General features: G+C 45.6%; 1 protein-coding gene across 4 annotated transcripts in view; it reads left to right on the top strand.

The window, feature by feature from the left end:
• The first annotated feature begins 336 nt into the window (after window positions 1–336).
• Window positions 337–17689, top strand: part of JDP2 (Jun dimerization protein 2) — a 56273-nt gene continuing 38920 nt past the window's right edge. For 2 of the 4 annotated variants that reach the window (XM_069208461.1, XM_069208457.1), the window contains exon 1: window positions 337–611. The gene's annotated coding sequence lies outside the window, so the exon portion shown is untranslated. The remainder of the gene's footprint in view (window positions 612–17689) is intronic. The other 2 variants (XM_069208458.1, XM_069208459.1) reach the window with 2 other exon arrangements.

The raw sequence follows: 17689 nt of genomic DNA, 5'->3' as shown, positions 1-17689 counted from the left end.
GTCCACTCCACCTTTCCTCTCCTTCTCTTGTACTTCTGCTCTCCGTTCGGCTTCCTTTCTCACGGCCCTTTCCCTCCCTTCCCCAGCCTTTCCATCACACACACTTCAGCTCCCCTGTCCCTCACCCTGACACGGTACCCAGCCCCTGTGATATCCTGCAGCCCCTGCATTTCTTGCTTCCTCCACCCCCTCACTTTCAACAGTTCTCGTGCATTCCGTGCCTCGTGCGCCCATCTCAGCCCCCCCCCCCTCCTAATGCCTCCGCCTCTCTCCCTCTAGGCGCTGTTCAGTCTCTCCCCTCCCCTCCACTTCCAGGCTCCCCTCACCCTGGCCGCGCTTCTCTCTGCTGCAGGCCACCTCTCCCCTCGCGGTGCGTCTCTCCCCTTCTCCTCTCGCTTCCCCACCGCCCCCTGACGCTGCCCTGGCTCTCGGGCCGGTTCCGCATTCCCGGCCCCTCCCCGCCCAGGGGCCGCTATAAACCGGGGCTGATGCAACCCGCGGCGGCGGGAGCGGAGCGAGGGAGGCCGGGCCGAGCCCGGGGGAGCGGCGGACGTCCGGGGGGACTGGAGCAGAGGCAGCACGGGCGAGGAGTGGAGGTACTGGCACCCCCAGTGAGTGAGGGCAAGGGTCGGGGCGAGGGGAGGCCCGAGGGGCGGAAAGGAGCTTACATAACGCAACAGGGGCGTCCAGGGATCCCGCCGACCCCTTCCCTCCGTGCAAGTTGCAATGCCCCACCGCACTGATTCACCCTCCTGCGAGTATCAGTACTCCAGCCAGACATTCCCACAGGCGTAGACTGCGGGGCCAGGTTCCGGCCCATGGGTGGCCACCGTGTAGCTCCGCCTGCACCCCAATGGTTAAATGCTGTGGGAATCAGTAGCGCCCCTCACTCTTCAAGGGATCTGAGTTGGACCTCTGGAATCCCTAACCCCCCACAGTGGGCATGAGCACCCCCATTGGTGGCCGTTGGGGGAGATCGTTGCCTCACGGACTTCGGGTGCAGGTATATATTCGCCCCCCCCCCCCCCAGCAGCAGTATAATGCAGGCACCTGCACTCAGGCCCCGGGGGCGGGGGGCGTTGGAATAGGGAGCTCTTCAGTGGGCCTCCGCCCAGCTCAAGGCCACAACTATTTGTGAGACTCCAGGGCCCTTCGTCATAATCTGTGTGTGTGTGGTAGGGGGGTCCATCGTTTTCAGAAACGTCACTGCTCTCCGCCCCTTCATTTCAAACCAAAGCCCGGGGTATCATTCCCGCTTAACTTGTATTACTTAAAGTTCCGAATTAACAAAACAAAAAAAAAAAAACACTTACTGACTCAATATTATTTTTGATACTTTTATTACATCATCATGATTTTCTTTTCTTTTTATGAAAACATGAAATTTCAAAATAAATCACAACATACATGTATCATATATTTTTTATGCAATGAAACTACACAATATACACAATTGCCCTGAAATTACTAACCCCACTCACTCCCACTCTTCACATAGGCACACAGCACTCATATTTATTCCAAACAGACTCAGTCATCATCCACCCAGTCCCCAGGCTGTCCTAACCACCCAACACGGGGATAATTGCCAGTCACTGCCAATACCTGCCGCCTGCAGACAGCTTCCACCGTGTGCAGTCATATCCAGGCCACCGTTGTCATCAAGTGCTCTGTGCATGCATAGCATGCAACTTTACTGCCAAATTCGGAAACAGTCATTGTGTGCCATTTACACACAACTCTGTGCTAGCACTGTCACCGTGTGCCAGCTGTGGACACATTCAGAAACATTGGCTTCGCGTGCCCTCTGAAGACGTACACTAACCTACACTCTTTGTGCATAGACAGTCTTACCAGGGTGAGCACTGCTTCCATCTGTAGACGTTTTAGCAATCATGGCTGCAGTGAGACCTGAAACGTACCCTGGCTAGGAATGTGTATGCATGTAGCAAAACAACCGTGGCCACCGTGTGCCACGTGCAAACATTTGGAGGCCACCGGGGCACCAATCATCCAGGACATTTCGAGGGCTGCACAGGAGACACCTTTTGGAGAGATGTAGGCCAAGAGAGACGAGGCAAGCAAGAGGCTGGCAATTTCCCAGCTCCTCTGACAGCCCATGCACCCAGACCTTTCATGCTTTCGCTTTCTTATGAATGCATTTACCTGTGAGCCCACAAGCTCGAGCGGGAGCTACTCGCCACTTTATTTCTCTGAGTCCTGGCTTCTGGGAGGAGAGGTGTCAGGATTTGACCTTGTGCTATCCAGACAGATATTCTTCAGCGTTGCCTCCAAGCACCAAAGGCACATATATATCTAGGTTATTTTTGCCAGTGAATGCCAACTACAAAGACATCTAGGCTAACACTGCCAAAATTTGCCATCTACAGGCATTTCAAACTTAGCAATGTGCTCCATCTGCAGAGGTATCAGGCATGTCTTGCCACCAAGTGCGACCTTACAGTCATATCAGGTCAACAATACCTTTGTTTCTCTTCTGCATAAATATTCAGGCCAGCATTACCACTGAGTGCCGATCGAGGCGCATACTGGCATCTTGTGCCATCTACAGACATATGAAGGCCAGTACTGCCATACTCTGCCAGCGTGTCCAGCCCCACCACCATCTGAAATCTGCAAATCTCACCAAGTAATAACTTGGCTGTTTGCAGATATTGCAAGGCAGTTGCCACTGCCATGAGGCTTTTACAGACATAGCCAGTGCATAGCCAGTGCATAGCAGTGTCAGCAGTCCCTTCTGTACAGTATACTTACCCAAGCAAGCACTGCCAGTCTGTGCCAACTGGAGACATAAGTAGCCCAGCACCCCACAGCTCAGGAAACAGTTACAGGATGAAGGGGTGAGGCCTGGCTCTTTTGTTATACAGTCAGAGCATTGTCAAGGTTCACTTTTGACATCTGAGCATGCATCTAGCTATAGCAGGGCTACTCAAAGTACGACCCAGGGCCACAAGCAGCCCCCTTGATGATTATATGCAGCCAAGTAGCTCTAAAGAAGCAAAGATGGTGATCTGCCAATTTATCTTCAGGAACACCTTCATTTTAAAGCCAGCTTGCACTAAACGTACGAAAATGATACACTGTTTTCACTTTTGAAGAGAGTTTATTTGATTAACATGTAGAAGCGTTTCACCTTAGTACATCAACTGATATCACTGTATTGAGCCATTTATTAGAAGTGATAACTTTCAAACAATACCTAGGAACATTCACGCTTCTCCGTCCAGACTACAGTGCCATTAGTGAACCAAGATGCAAGCTATTTGTCGGATACACTTTTTGTGTGGCCTAGGTTGTCATTATAATTAGAACAACATTGTGGTTTATTAAATCAAACACAAGAGAAGGTTTTGTACAGCCCATATACTGAACTCATATTTCAAGATGCACGCATACTTGGTAACAAAGAAAAAGGTAGCAAAGTGAAATAAAACAGTTGTCTAGGATCACTCAGTTTGGTACAGTTTGGAAGCTGAGATTGATCCCAGGTTTTCTGGCTTCACACTGTGCAATTGAGCCCCTAGATGAGTATCTCCTTCCCTCTCAAGTTTTACATCAAAAGTTAATGCTTTGTCTTTAATTCTTGGAGTAAGAAGTTTGAGCATGTGGGGGTAGTCGGGAGCCACGTAAAGGCTCGGTTTGTTGTCCATACCATGTTCATGCTTCAATTCCCCCTACCCCTATCTTACACTCACCGACCCTCACCCTGCTGGCATCATTACACCCCTCGGGCGTGCCGCAGATCATACTTTTTGGCCCTTGAGACAATGTTTATGAGTACCCGTGAGATAGAGAGGGTCCAAGAGGTGGGAGGCAGGGCTGAGCTGTAAGACACAACTTTGGACCTCCATTACATTTTACAAGAATTTAACGAGTGAAGGAGGAGGATGTAGTGAATGGGAGAAGGTCTCGCTCAGGGTGCTGTGAAAGAGAAGTGTTGGAGGTGGCACTTACCAGGGATGGGGTGGCCGGAGGATGCACTATAGAAACAGCTGATGCGGTCACTGGGTCACTGTTATAACGTTTAAGAATGAGAGGTGACCGGTGCGGATTGCTGATCTTTGAAAGTGTTCAGGTGTAATACTTGCTACACATTGCACTCAGCCAAACAGAGAGCATCATTGTTCTTGACGTATGGTTCGGAAGGTTCTCCCCTGAGGAAAAGTTGAAAATATTGGGTTAAATAATACATGTTATAACACATTGGTCACATTAATTTGTGAAAAGGCACTCATGTAATACTCAAGTACTGCCATGGTGTGCCAACTAAGCCTGATACAAACCTCAAACCCCTCTGGCTTCCCTGAGGGTTGCAGCACAAACATAGCCACATTAAATGAAATGATGATGCCCTTCACATGGACAAGGAAGTACAGTTCTCCTGGCCTTACAGTGGTATTTGATGCAGCAGAATACTTAACACTCTTCAAAACCGAAGAGTAATGGCACTCTCTTAAGCTGGTTTAGATCTTACATATGTAACAGGTCCAATTTTGTTAAGATTGGGACTACCTCCTGCACCCCTTCTCCTTCCCCCATGGGGTCCCCAAGAATCCATACTTGCCCAGACATTTTCGTCCTATACTGGGGACCAGTACATGAAGAGTTAAGAGATGCAGAGCTGTATGCACAATGACACTCCGTTTTAGCCAAAAATATGATTTGAATGGGACATACAGCCACTAAAAAGATCACATGAGTCAAGGCTTCTTTCTAACCACTTCCTCAAACTAAATCCAGACAAAACAGAGTTCCTATTCTCTACAACAAACAACAACACCATTACACATAATCTTATCATTGACTGGAACCTTCTCAGTTACAAGCCAGTGACTGTATGCAAGGCTCAATTACTGGGGTTTCTGCTATAGCCTTAGAACCCGCCGTAGCGGGCTCTACCGGCTATTAAAGGCCCGCTACAGCGGGTTCTAAGGCTATTAGAACATTCTGCCACTCAGGGCAGAATGTTCTATTAAATAAAAGAAATTCCTCACGGAGCCCGAGGGGATTAAAATCCCCTCGGGCTCCGTGAGGCTTTGTTCACAGCTGTTGCTGTGAATAAAGCGAACATTGGAATGTTGGCGCTGCGGGCTTTTACCGGCCAGTAAAAGCCTGCAGCACTCCATTGTTTTCAATGGAGATGCCAACGTTCCAATGTTCTAATAAATGTGAAACTTACTGCACTGCCACTGAAGCTCTGAAACCAAAATGCTCAATGCAAACCACGTACCTTACACAGTAAAGAATTCTGGTGATTACCTGTGAATTTCAGACACTTGTCCAGTCCCTACTCTAATCTAGTCCAGGCTAACGAACTGATCTTCCAAAAGGGTGCCCAATCCAGGCATTCACCCTTAAAACAGTCCTGCCCTCAGTGGCGAGGCCAATCCTGAATATGAAAATGCCACATTTCACCAGTCCAAAAAGCACTAAACTGACCTCTAATACATAATGCATCCTTGGAACTGCATAAATCACTCACAAAACCCTCCATGCAAAACTAAATGACATGGCTGGCATGGACGTTAAACATCCAAGGGGAAAACAGAAATGAATGCAACAAAGACATTCTCAGGAAATCCTGAAATTCACTGAATTAAAAACTTTCAGCTGATCCTTCTCTGGCACAGCACAAGGAATAGGGAACAGCATTCCTCCAACACTCAGAATAACCACCTCTCATTACAGCCTTAAAAGACAAGGGTGAAATAACTCTCTTTCAAACAGCCGTCTCAATTCAGCAAGTTATAAATTGCGAGTTCAAGAACAACTTGGCTTATTGTCTACCTAAGCAATAGCATATGAGAATTCCAAAATCATTTCTTACTGCACGAAACTTAAAGGCAAGCCTGAGATGTAAGGAACTGTGTGCCAGCCAATGTGGCTTTGCTCTGTGATTGTATTCTAGATTATCAAAGCATGTTATGTTTTTAGAAATATGTAGAACGGTCTGACGTTAGTTATCATGGTGTAAAGCAGTGGTTCCCAACCTGGGGGTCCGCAAAGCCTCCTCAGGGGGTCCGTGACTGCTTAGAAAATTTGATAATATTAACAGATTAGGTGCCCAGGTTTCAGTAATGACTCATTGGAGGGGCTAGATCCCAATAATGATTCAGTGGGGGTCCCCGGGTTCCAGTACTGATAAAGAGGGGGTCCACAGACGTCAAAAGGTTGGGAACCACTGGCGTAGAGCACACCATGTAAAACCTCAAATAAATAATCAGTAAGTAACACACATATATCAGAGGCATCCAGGAGTGAGTAAAAAACATTGAACCACAGATTGTGTTGGATTTCCATAGAATGAATGTATGCATGTATGTGGTATTTGTATTGAAGCAACCTAGCCATGTGTCACCAAGTAATAGTTTCAGGGTGCTTCGAGTTCAACGGAGTCAGTGACAAAAGGTCTAGAATGTATAAACCACATACAAAGTGGGCGTGGCCAGAAGCTCTCATGTGTCATATTCAGCCTGGCGCACCCCCCACTACAGTGTCCATTTTACTGCGCCCTTGACTCTGCCACAGCACAGGTCCTGAGTATTTATGGATTTTTGCAGTCGGATACCTACCAATAACTAACTGCCAACCCTAATTCAGGGTTGAAATTTAGTTTTGTGTTCCTACATTTAGGTGTGTGGCTGATAAACGATTCTGGAACTAGTTGTAGCTCATATATTAAGATTTTACCATTTCCATTTTTGACGCAAAAAATTCAAAAGCTGCATTTTTCACCTGAGTTCTCACAATACCTTAATTGACTCTCCTTGTTGAACTACAAATCCGTCAACTTTAAAGTCAAAGCATGTCACCCACTGTAGACTTTTATAAAAAATCAAAACCCTTTATCAATGTGTTAGTGGCAAATTGTTTGTTTTTTATTGTTCCTAGTGACGAGTGGACCACTGAAGTCTTTCCAGGTAGTGAACCCCAAAAGGAAAAATATTTTGACTTAGCCATGTTTGGTAGTCATTATAATACCAAGGAGTAGCCTGGAAAAAATGCCCCTGCTCTGAACCATACCCCAAATAGTTCATAGCGCCTGTATGACGCAAGCAAACCCGGCATTAGTTTGAAGGAGCGCTCCTCCTGTGAAAATTCTCACATTGTTCAATTTCCTTCCTTCTTTACATCGTTCTTTTAGTCTTTTGTCCTTTCTGTCTTGTCCCATCTTTTCTTTCTTTCCTTCTGCCCATCGTTTCTGTACGCATCCATCCACATTCTGTTTTATTCTTCCTTCCTTCTCGCCACCTTCCTATCCATCCTTTTTCCTCTCATCTTTGTCTTTTTCCTTTTCTTTTTCCTCCATCATCCTTTTCCTTTCACATCTGTAATTTTTCTCTCCGTGCTTCCTTCTATCCACTCACCAACCTTTCCACCAATCCATCCACCCGACCTTCTTTCTTTCCATCCATCATCCATCCTTCTCTTCGCTCTTCCTTCTCATAATTCTGCATCTTTTTATCCATCCATCCCTCCATCCATCCTCGTGTCTTCTCCATAAACCTTCTGTCTCACTCACCTAAACTTCCTTCTTGTCATCTTTCTATCCATCCTCCGCTCATCCTGTGTCTTTTTCCTTCTTTCCTTATATATCCATCACCAGTTCATCCCTGCGTTTCACCTTCCTTCTTTCTTTCTGTACATTATTCCACTTTTTCTCTCCACCCATCCTCCACCTTCTTCTATCCTCTTCAATCTATCCTCCTCTTCATACATTCATCGCTGCATTCTTCTGCACACCATATCTCCATCCCTCCTTCTCTACTCCCCTCCATCCCTTCCTTCCCCCGGAGGAGGTCTATTTATGAGCACCCTGGAGACCGGAGTAGCCGGTCAAAGTTAAAGATGCCACAAACAACACATTTAAGCGTTTACGTAGTACAGAACTACCCAGTGGCGCCCACCCCTACTGAAGTGCCTAGAGTGGGAGGTTAGTGCCGCCTCTGCCATACAGTGTATTGTATGAAGTCTCATAACAGTGCATGCTGCTCCCATGTGACCACCAGGCTCTTGCCCGTGTATATGAATTTGTTTTTCACTGCAGCCCTTGCCTTTATATGGCGGGGAGAGTATGGGTGTGCATGGGGGTCATTTTAAAACCGAGCTCTGATTAACAAGACACGATTTTAATACGAAACACCACCCTTGTACTATAAGGTTAAGCTGCCACAGGTGCACCTATAAACATGCACTTCTGGCCTCTGGCAGAACCTTTTATGAATATCATAGAGAGACAGTAAACTTCAAAATCCCTATGCCTGGCTGCTTACAATTCAGTGTAGTTTTAGAGCGTTATTAGGGTGTCTTCATTTTACTACAGGTTGCAGTTTTTGTGCACCAATCAATGGAGTCTGAGTACCAGACACACACAAGGGGATGCATTGCATCTGAAGGGACTCTGATGTGTCTGTACCTTGTCCTAGATTTCTCCACAGTCTACGATTCAAGGAGGATAGCTTTGTGGACCAGAACTAATGCTGCTGCTCCCAGCCACATCAAACAACCCCGCTCCACCCAAAAGTGAAATGCGAAGCCCAAACCCAATGAAATTGGCTACTGGCTAACACAAGAAACTGGACAGTATTTCCTGTTAAAGTTCACAAGACCAGTGGTGAATCTACCTGGTCCAAAAGAAGTTCAGAGTCCCAAGAGGAAACTGAAAAAGGTATAGTACCTTACTGTTGGCATCCCAAAACCTTAGAGCCATGTATCTCGAAACTGACAGATTGTGGTGTCTGGAGGCACCCACAGGACCTACAGCGTACACCTATCGGGATGGCACAGACTGGGTGCAGGGAATCCTCATTTAGGGTTAGGTAACCACAACTTGCTACTCAAAGCTGAAGAACTAAATGTCACAACGCAGTAGTTCCCACAGCTCTGACTTGCGCTCAACCATGCCCGCAAAACGAGGGATCCAATGCGGATCCTTGAGGAAAGGGAGCAATTCATGTTTCTTTTTGATAGCCCACAGTTCAAAGAGCTTGGGAGCAACTTCTTGAAGGTCACACCCCTTACTCCACAACTGGAATATAGGTCAAGTAGGTCTCTAAGGGCCTGTAGGACATGCACGTGGGGGCAGTTCAAGAGAACAGTTCTGCCCTGCCAGGAGTCACAATCTTTCAGTGTCTTCAGCATGTCCTCGAACCTTGCGTGAAGCAGGTAATCATCTTGTCTGTCCGGTTTCATGCAGTACAGGAGGGTTGCTAATACTTGTGGCTCCTGGGCAGGCTTTGTGAAGTAAGTTCTTCACACAGGTCTCAGTCATCTGGCCATTGCTCTACCATAATCAGCCATGGCGGCTTATCACTGCTGTTGCCTATCTGTCTGAATATAGTCCCTTCATAGCAAAGTTGACTATAGTTCCCCTTCCTGAAAGTGGTATCTAATATATAAGTCCTTGGTAATTAATATTCCAAACTCTTTCCTGGCACCAAAACAGAAATGGGAGGGCGATTTTGGGCGACTGGATGATGTTGACTAGGCGATGGTCCTAATGGGACATCAGAAGTTGACAATAGCTGCACAAATCGACCTAATACAATTTAAGTACTTACATTGCATGTATCTAATCCTACTGTGGAGAATGGATAGACTGGAAAATCCTACTTGTTTCTGATGCGGAGTGGCTGTGGGCGACTTTCTGCACACTGTATGGAACTGCACAGCCCTTCATCCCTATTGGGACTCCATTGACACAACAGTTGGCACCGTGATTAGTCGTCCAGTCTGGCTTAGTCCTAAAATGACTCTCAATATTGTATTTGATGACGAGAAGTTTACAAATGCTGAAAGGACACTTGTGAGACTGGGCGTGGTGACAGGGAAAAGAGAGTAGCCTGTGAGTGGAGACAGGCTGCGGCTCCCACAAGGGGGCATGGAGGGGAGAGATGGTCCTATGCTGTTTAAGGGAAACCCTGTGTATGAGGGTTGTGGCTGCCCCAGGAAGCTTGAGAGGGTACGGGGGAACTGGCAACAATTAGGTGCTGAGATTTAATAGCTACGTACATATTAGCAGGTGATAAATTGTTTTCTGGAGGTTGGGTGAGAAACATTACATATATAAGATACTGCCCCTAATGGGCACAATGTAGGAGATGTACGAAGTGAAGATGCTGTAATTTAAAATAAGACCTACCCGTTCCACTCATACCTGGTCAGCTCCTCTCTCCAGTGCAGAGGCAGTAACTTCAGCCTTCTCTTCTGGTCCTAGGCTTTTCTGTGCCCTTGAGGGGAGCAGGGTCCGGGTGACCGGTCTCCGGCACACGGTTCTACGGCCTCATGAGATTACTTCCAAAGCACAAAACAAGTGGAGCGTTCAAGCTGAAGAGTTTCAGCGTTTATAGAACAAAAGGGACAATGGTGGGAAATCAGGACACACTTGCCACTTTGATTTCCAGTGCCACGGCCAGAGACAGCTACACAAGCATTTCTCTGGCTTCATACACTGGAGGTAGGGGAGATACACATGGTCACTGCACTCTATATTAGGGCACAGGCCTTGCAACCTAATCTGTTGCTGAAAAGAGCAGGATTTTGCTCTGCCTTGGACACAATAGTGGTTTAGATTGGGCGGTCTTGCTAGACAGTTCCTTGGGTTCAATGTGTGTTGCAGCACAGAAGCCAGACATGGTGCACTAATTGGTGCCCAAGGCCCGGACCCCAGAAGTTGTTCCAACGGTGGGGAGTCCAGAAAGCCTTGAGCTCTAATGCAGGGCACTCAGGCCGGGGCGGTCGCTACTTGGCCCGGGCATTCTCCTAGTGGGCTGGCACGCATCGGGGCCGGTTTTGTTGCCGAGGCCCAGCCATGTTTCCTGCCTGCAGTGCTTATAAATAAACAGCGCAAAACAAATGGTTTTAAGGGTGTACTTCAAAATGATTTCTTCTTGCATTTGGGTGGTTTCTGTCTCCTGCAGGGTCAACATGAGCTGCGCTGACCTTCGGGGCTTTGGAGGGGGTAAAGGGAGGAGTCTACTGTTGCTTGGCTCAGAGTCCAGTACATACATAATAAAGACTCAACATTCAAAACAGTGTGTGTCTTTATAATGTAATCGTTACAATGCTTTTCAGCATTCCACCACAGCACTGAGTTGCAGTTGGTAGAAGTGAAAGATTCTAATAATGAATATTGAAATATTCATGCCCCACCATCACCCTGACGACAACGCTATTGGTGAACAAGCAGAAAGTATTTTTTGTCCACTGTAGATGGCCTATTATGACGGAGTAAAATTATGGCCTTTTGATTTTGTCCAACACACAACCCAAACTTATGTACTTCAAAGTGCTCGTATGACGATGAAGAAAAAGGAGGCACTGCGAAAAAAGTAATTGCCTAGGATCATACAATGTAGACAAGTGGAAGCGGGATCGATGCAAGGTTTTGGTGCAATTCAACCATTACATGGTTATCTCATTCTCTTTCCTGTTTAATATCAAAGCTTAAACTTTGTGTTCAGTTCTTTCTGGCTGTAAATCAGCGCACTGTACTAAATACATCCAGGTTATGCACGTCTCATAAGAGAATTGATGGTTGTAGTGTTTGGGGAGGGTGATATGTTAATGCAGAAGCTAAAATGAAAACCAGAGCACCCACCTTTGGTCAGTGCACTGCAACCATTTGCTCCACATAGCTAAACATATTTATTCAGTGTCAACCATTCAGTGTCATCCATCACTCCTCACTATTTAACTAATCATTCACTAAGCCATACAGCTGTGTCTCCAGGTTCCATCCATCCACTCAATGATTGTTCAAAGTTCAGTATTGATCAAGCATTTGAAATGCAACGGGTCTCGCATTTCGACGAGTTAGAGCTATTAGCAGTTGTAAACTCCCAACCGGACTTTTCTTGCCTCATTAAATGGAAAAAAAACTAGTGTGATCGCGCTGCTAAACAAGCGAAAAAAGAGAAAAGTAGTCCACAAACCAGATGGAAAACAGCGAACCTCGTATGTTTTCAGTACTTGGTCGCTGCGCTCGAGGAGGGCTAACCACCGGAAAAGGCTTGACGTATGCATGCCTTCCACTAATGAAAGCGAGCAGATTTTAAAAGGCAAGCCCACAAACCAATGAAAGACACTGACGTGACATGGACGGGGCTCCGAGCCCTCTTCTAACTACTACAGCGTCTCGCAAGCGAAATGCATGCTGAAGCGCATGCTACGCAGGCTCGACCCTAAAAATGTGTTCTAAAGTGCACCATAGCTGCAATTTTTCCAAAACATTTCTTGGGGGAGAACCCCTAAACCCACGTTCAGTGGTCAGGCTTGCTCACTATATATAGTATGGAGGCTGGCTTGATAAAATTTGCTAGAGATGCTTTTGGTTCCCAGTCAAGCTCTGAGGGCACCTCCAACGTGTGCTACATGTATTGTGTACTAAAATAATACGTGACTCAAACCACATAGGATCCCGTTCTTTACATGCAGATTAAAAGAACACCTTTTTATTTTTGAGCTAAACTCATAGTTAAGGGGTGTACCTTTTATTCCAGCACAACTCGTTAACTAATTTTCTTCACTTTCCGTCTGCTCTACTGTTCTTTGTCCCTTATGCTCTCGCCTTTGAATGCCGCCCTCTATCATCATCTCACTTCTCCCTCTGCTGTCACGTGTCAATCTTTGTCCCTTTATGTCACCCGCTTTACCCCTCTTTTACTGTTTCCATCTCCTTCTCTCTCTCTCTCCCTCTCCTTTTAGAATGTTCAGTTTTTCCATTTAATCTTTTTCCTGTATTTAAGTCTGGTTTAGCCAAGATCTCTTGAATAAACCCTCCATCAATGGGTCTGTTGTTGAGTCATTCACCGGTTTCTTCCACCCACACCCAATACAGCATGCTGCATGGGGCAGTGGGTTTGTCCACTTCAGCCATTGGCTGACTTTTCTGTAAATTATGACATCCTCCTCTTGTACAATATGCACTTGCATTGAAAAGATAGTCCCCTTTGGTTCCAGAGACTAATGGCCCATTGTGTGCATTTTGATTAAACAAAACTATTGTTTGTAATACAGTTTTACAAAAGCCATTATAAATAAAAATAACATTGGAGACACCAAAAGGTTTGCAGCCAAGACCAGACCTGTTGTCTGTGATAATGCCATCTGTTAATCTGCTGCCTCACACTCTCCCAGTTATCTTTTGCCCTGTCCTTTTTTCCATCTCCCAACTAATTGTCATCTGTACCACGCTCCACCTCTTTTCTTTATTCTATACTCCGGCTTTCAGCTTCACCGTACGTCATCATTTCCTGTTCTTCTCTTTGCTCTATCCCTTTCACTCTCTTGCTTCTTCGACTACATTCTGTCCTTTTCTCACCCACCTGTTTCAGCCTGTCTTTTTCTTTTCTCCAGCTCCTCTTTGCACACCTCCTTTCTTCTCCTGTCATTCTTTAACCATGTTCGCCCTTTTTCTTTGCTGTTTCAGTTTACCCTTAATTTCCTCTGTCCAGCTCTATTTTACCTACCCCCTATTTCACCTCACATCTCTTCTACCTTCCTTTGCTTTTATTTGTTCTCTACCTTATTTTCTCGTGCTTTTTCTAGCCTTTTTTCTGATCATCTACCATCATTTAATATACAATTCTCTGTACTTTTTCTCACATTTCTCTTTACCACACTTCATCTCAGGCCCTTGCTCTTTCCTTCTCACTCCCCACTCCTACTCCCTCATGAAGCTGTACTCTGCCCATGGAATTGTAATTTCTCTCCCACCCCTCCTTCCTAGTTCTCAAACTCCTGCTCTGATGAGCTTCATTGGCAAAGCAAGATGTACAGCTGTTGATAAAAGCAAAAGACATCCTACAGCAGAAGGACACAAATCGGTGCATCTGTGTTCCCTTAAGTGTGCAAACATAGACCCACACACATTGGCAGCTTCAATAAAATGATGCTTAAAAGAAAACATCTGCTGTTCCTTGTACTTGAAATGAAAATGTTCATCAGCATACACCTACTTTTAACTCTGTTTTCAAGCCTGAAATCGACAAACATTAGCATCACTGAACCTAAAACAACTTCTCTTTTTGGGTACGGTAACCTATCACCCCTTTCCCATTTCATTAAATTCGGGGAGTTACAAGGGAAGGTGGTGGTCCCATTACAAATACAGCATGCCAGCCTTACAGTTCTGGGGGCTTTAATATTCACATGGAGGACCTGGAGTGTAAAGGGGCGGCTCTGCTGTCTGAAGCATTGGCAAATCTGAATCTATGACGAGGAGTCAGTGGTCCTAATCATAAATAGCGGCACACGCACCCTTATTTTTTTCCAAGCTTGTTTTCTCTTATTGTAGAAAATCCCTGTCTGGAGCCTCGGTCTTATCATTTCCTGGTATCCTTTTCATGGATCCTACAGGGTCCCCCAAAACCTGGTACTAGAACAGTTCTGGAATCTCAACCTTGGCATAAAATCACAGGAATTAAATAGACTAATTCTCTTAAATCTATGGTCCTCCAATTGGTGCCCTGTTTGGATGCCCATGTTAATTCATTTACCTCCTCTCTTTTGTATACTATAGAACAACTAGCCCCAATACAACGGGCTTCACCCAAACATAAATCCCCTTCTGCAACTTGGTTTTCTCTGCTCCTACAGGCTGAAAAACACCACTCCAAAAATGTAAAAAGAAAATGGAGAAATAGATACAACCTTACAGATAAGGCAATTTTTAGAGCTGCTCTCAGTGCTTCCTGTAAAATGATTAAGAAAGTCCATGCGGATGCCTTTGCCAAACAAGCCTTAGCAAAGCCAATAGGTCTCAGCACAGCAAAGATTGGCTTTGTCAATGTCTTTTAGTCATTCGTGTTGTTTGGGGAGAGGGGTCCATGTAATGGAAAATAAACCTTTGTGAATGACCCTTGAATTATTTGATGGACAGTTCTAATATGCCTAATTTGGTTATATAACCAGTCACCATTATTTAGTATGTTTTTTTTTGTCTTATTTTTACAGCTTATCATGCTTGCTCATTGCTGGTAAAATTGCTGAACACGCATGTGCAAGTCTGTGGTCAATTACCAGTTTGGCGGTCCCAAAATGGGACTGCTAAACTTGCGGGGAGGACACCACCGCCATGGCGGTGGTACCCCCACCCTATTACAAGATTTTCCACCGGTCTGACGAGGCTGACAGGCGGAAACCTTGAAATAGAGCATTTCTGCCAATCAGACCGGCGGGGACAGTGGTACAAGATAGCACTCGGCCCCCTTAATGGGGCCGAGTGCTATCTTGGCCCCCTTAAGGGGGCCGAGTGCTATCTTGTAGCACAGAGGGTGCTGACCACCGTCTACCAAAACAATATTTCAGCTAGTTAGACCTTTTTTCCCGAGGTGGGATGAAACAAACCATGACGGCTTCTCAAACTTAATGCAACAACCTTTCTAATTATTTTCAGGATAAAGTTGCAAGTATTTTTTTGAAGCTAGTTCACAATAAAAAAAAAATCTGTCAAGTGCCTTAGTACTGGAGAATGATTGAAAACGGGGGGGTGAGGAGTTTGCAAATTTTGAAGAGATCTCTCCTGCAGTCTCAGAAGAGTCCATTCTTTCAGCCAGATCAGGCTCCCCAGTTGTCCCTTGCAGTGGCATAATGAAACTTGAGGGGGACCCCCTGCAAAGTACCTAGTGGGGGCCCCCGGGCCAAGTCAGGGACCTACCACCCATGCACAGTGTACAATGCTGAGGGGGGCCCCTGAAGCTCAGGCCCCCCACACTGAAGGGGCTATGGGGGCCTTTGTTACACCACTAGACCCTTGTCGGCCCAGAATTCTCGAATGTGCAGTTCCAATTTTATTTGAACAGATAAACTATTCATTTAATTAATCCTTGAACTAAGGCATTGTTGATGTGATTTGGAAAATAATAATTAGTGCTCCCTTTACTAAAAATAAAAACAATGCCGATCCTAGATGTCTAAATAACTACAGACCCATTTCCCTTGTTTCCGCTTAGGGGAAAATGCTGGAGCCACTGGTTAATAAACAGGTATCCCGGCTTATTCAGAGAAGAGGGATTTGCACTTTACTCAGTCCAGCTTCAGGCAAGGCTTTAGCATGAATATTGCGCTTCTAGAGGTCGTAGACTTTGTGAAAACCACCTAGCTATCGGGGAAAAAAGCAGAGGTCATTATCTTTGGTCTCTCATCTGCTTTTGATGGGGTCTCTCATGAAATCTTATTAAACCATCTGGAAGAGGCTGAGATAACTTTAACGGCATGCTGCTGTTTTAACCCCGTCTTACCCTTCTTATCTGAGTGGGAGCAAGCTGTACACCTTCAACCTTAATTTTTGTATTTTTTTTTTAATGGTCCTCATTTGTGACAAATGGCAGGATGTACCAAGCTTGTGTCCGTGCCCCGGCCTAAACCCCACCATGGGATTAGCCTCTTACAACTGACCTCCACCAACAAATAGAGAGAAAAAGAGGCAAGAGCAATCCCTTGCCCTTACTTCCTCCTTGTTGAACCTTGTCTCTTAATCATAGGACTGTCACACATTCATTTGTCGGAGCAGGTTGACTTTCCCCCAGGATAGGAAGAGGGGAGCTAGCTGAATAGAAGGAGAAGAAACATTCCCACATTTTAAGGCGTTTCTCTGAACCATTAATACAATCTAGACTAGCAATTCTTTTTACAGAAAATAACCGATCTATATAGGTAGGGGGAGACTTAGATAGCCAGTTAGTACAGAGTACGCTATTAATACCAAATAGAAAATAAGATGCGCCCTGAAGCTTCCCTACTTTGCATCTAGACTCCTCCCAGCCCCCTCCTGCACACCAAATAAACCAATGGTAGGCTTACCTCTATTTCTCTTTTCATTATGACTGAGACAATCTTACCCACATCTTGCCAGAATATATGGATGTCTGGACACTGCCACAACAGATGTACATCGTCTGCATCTTCAAAAGCGCACTTCGGGCAGGAGCTCTTCCTCAGGGGTCTTAATTTCCCCAATTTTCTCAGCGTCCAGTAGGCCCTGTACACAGTGAACAGATGGTTCCGTCTGAGAGGTACAGACTTCAAAACAACCCAAAGTGTACGCATTGATACTTTCCAAAAAATGCAAGAGATTCGAGGCAGGCAGGTCCGTTATACAAACATCTTCGGGCAATGGAAGAGAGGCATCCTCTGCTTGAACCAGGGACCAGTACCATCTTGACACCTCCCTCTTTAACTCTAGTGTACCTATTATATATTTTTCCCATTCCGTACTGAGCCCTACCTTCAATTCTGCTTGTTGCCAGATTTTTATTTGTAAATATTTAAACCTGGATAATCTGTCAATGGTCCAGCTGGCTAAGGAGACCCATGAAATCAAGGAACCCTCCGTGACCAGCTGTTCCCATCGTGTGACGCCCACATCCATTAATGGAATAACCAGTGCTTCATGAAGGCATGCCGGAGTACCTGGAGAGTTCCAGATCAGGTAATCTCTCGGTAATATGGGATTCCTAACTTTCTCCTCACCTGAAAACATACCCTACATTTAGCACTTTCAACCTAACTTTTATGTAGTACTTTGGATGGCCAAATTTAAAGAGGAAGTAGGTGCCCTTCTCCTGAAAGTCTTCTGTTAATGCCAGCAGTCATGGGGGATGTGTAGTCCTTGGATAATAACAATCTAACATTTTTCAGTTGAAAGGCCCAGCAATACAATTGGAAG

The sequence above is a fragment of the Pleurodeles waltl genome, chromosome 9 (genome assembly GCF_031143425.1).
Source record: "Pleurodeles waltl isolate 20211129_DDA chromosome 9, aPleWal1.hap1.20221129, whole genome shotgun sequence".
Lineage (NCBI taxonomy): Eukaryota > Metazoa > Chordata > Amphibia > Caudata > Salamandridae > Pleurodeles > Pleurodeles waltl.
This window is presented reverse-complemented; position numbering and strand designations above follow the sequence as displayed.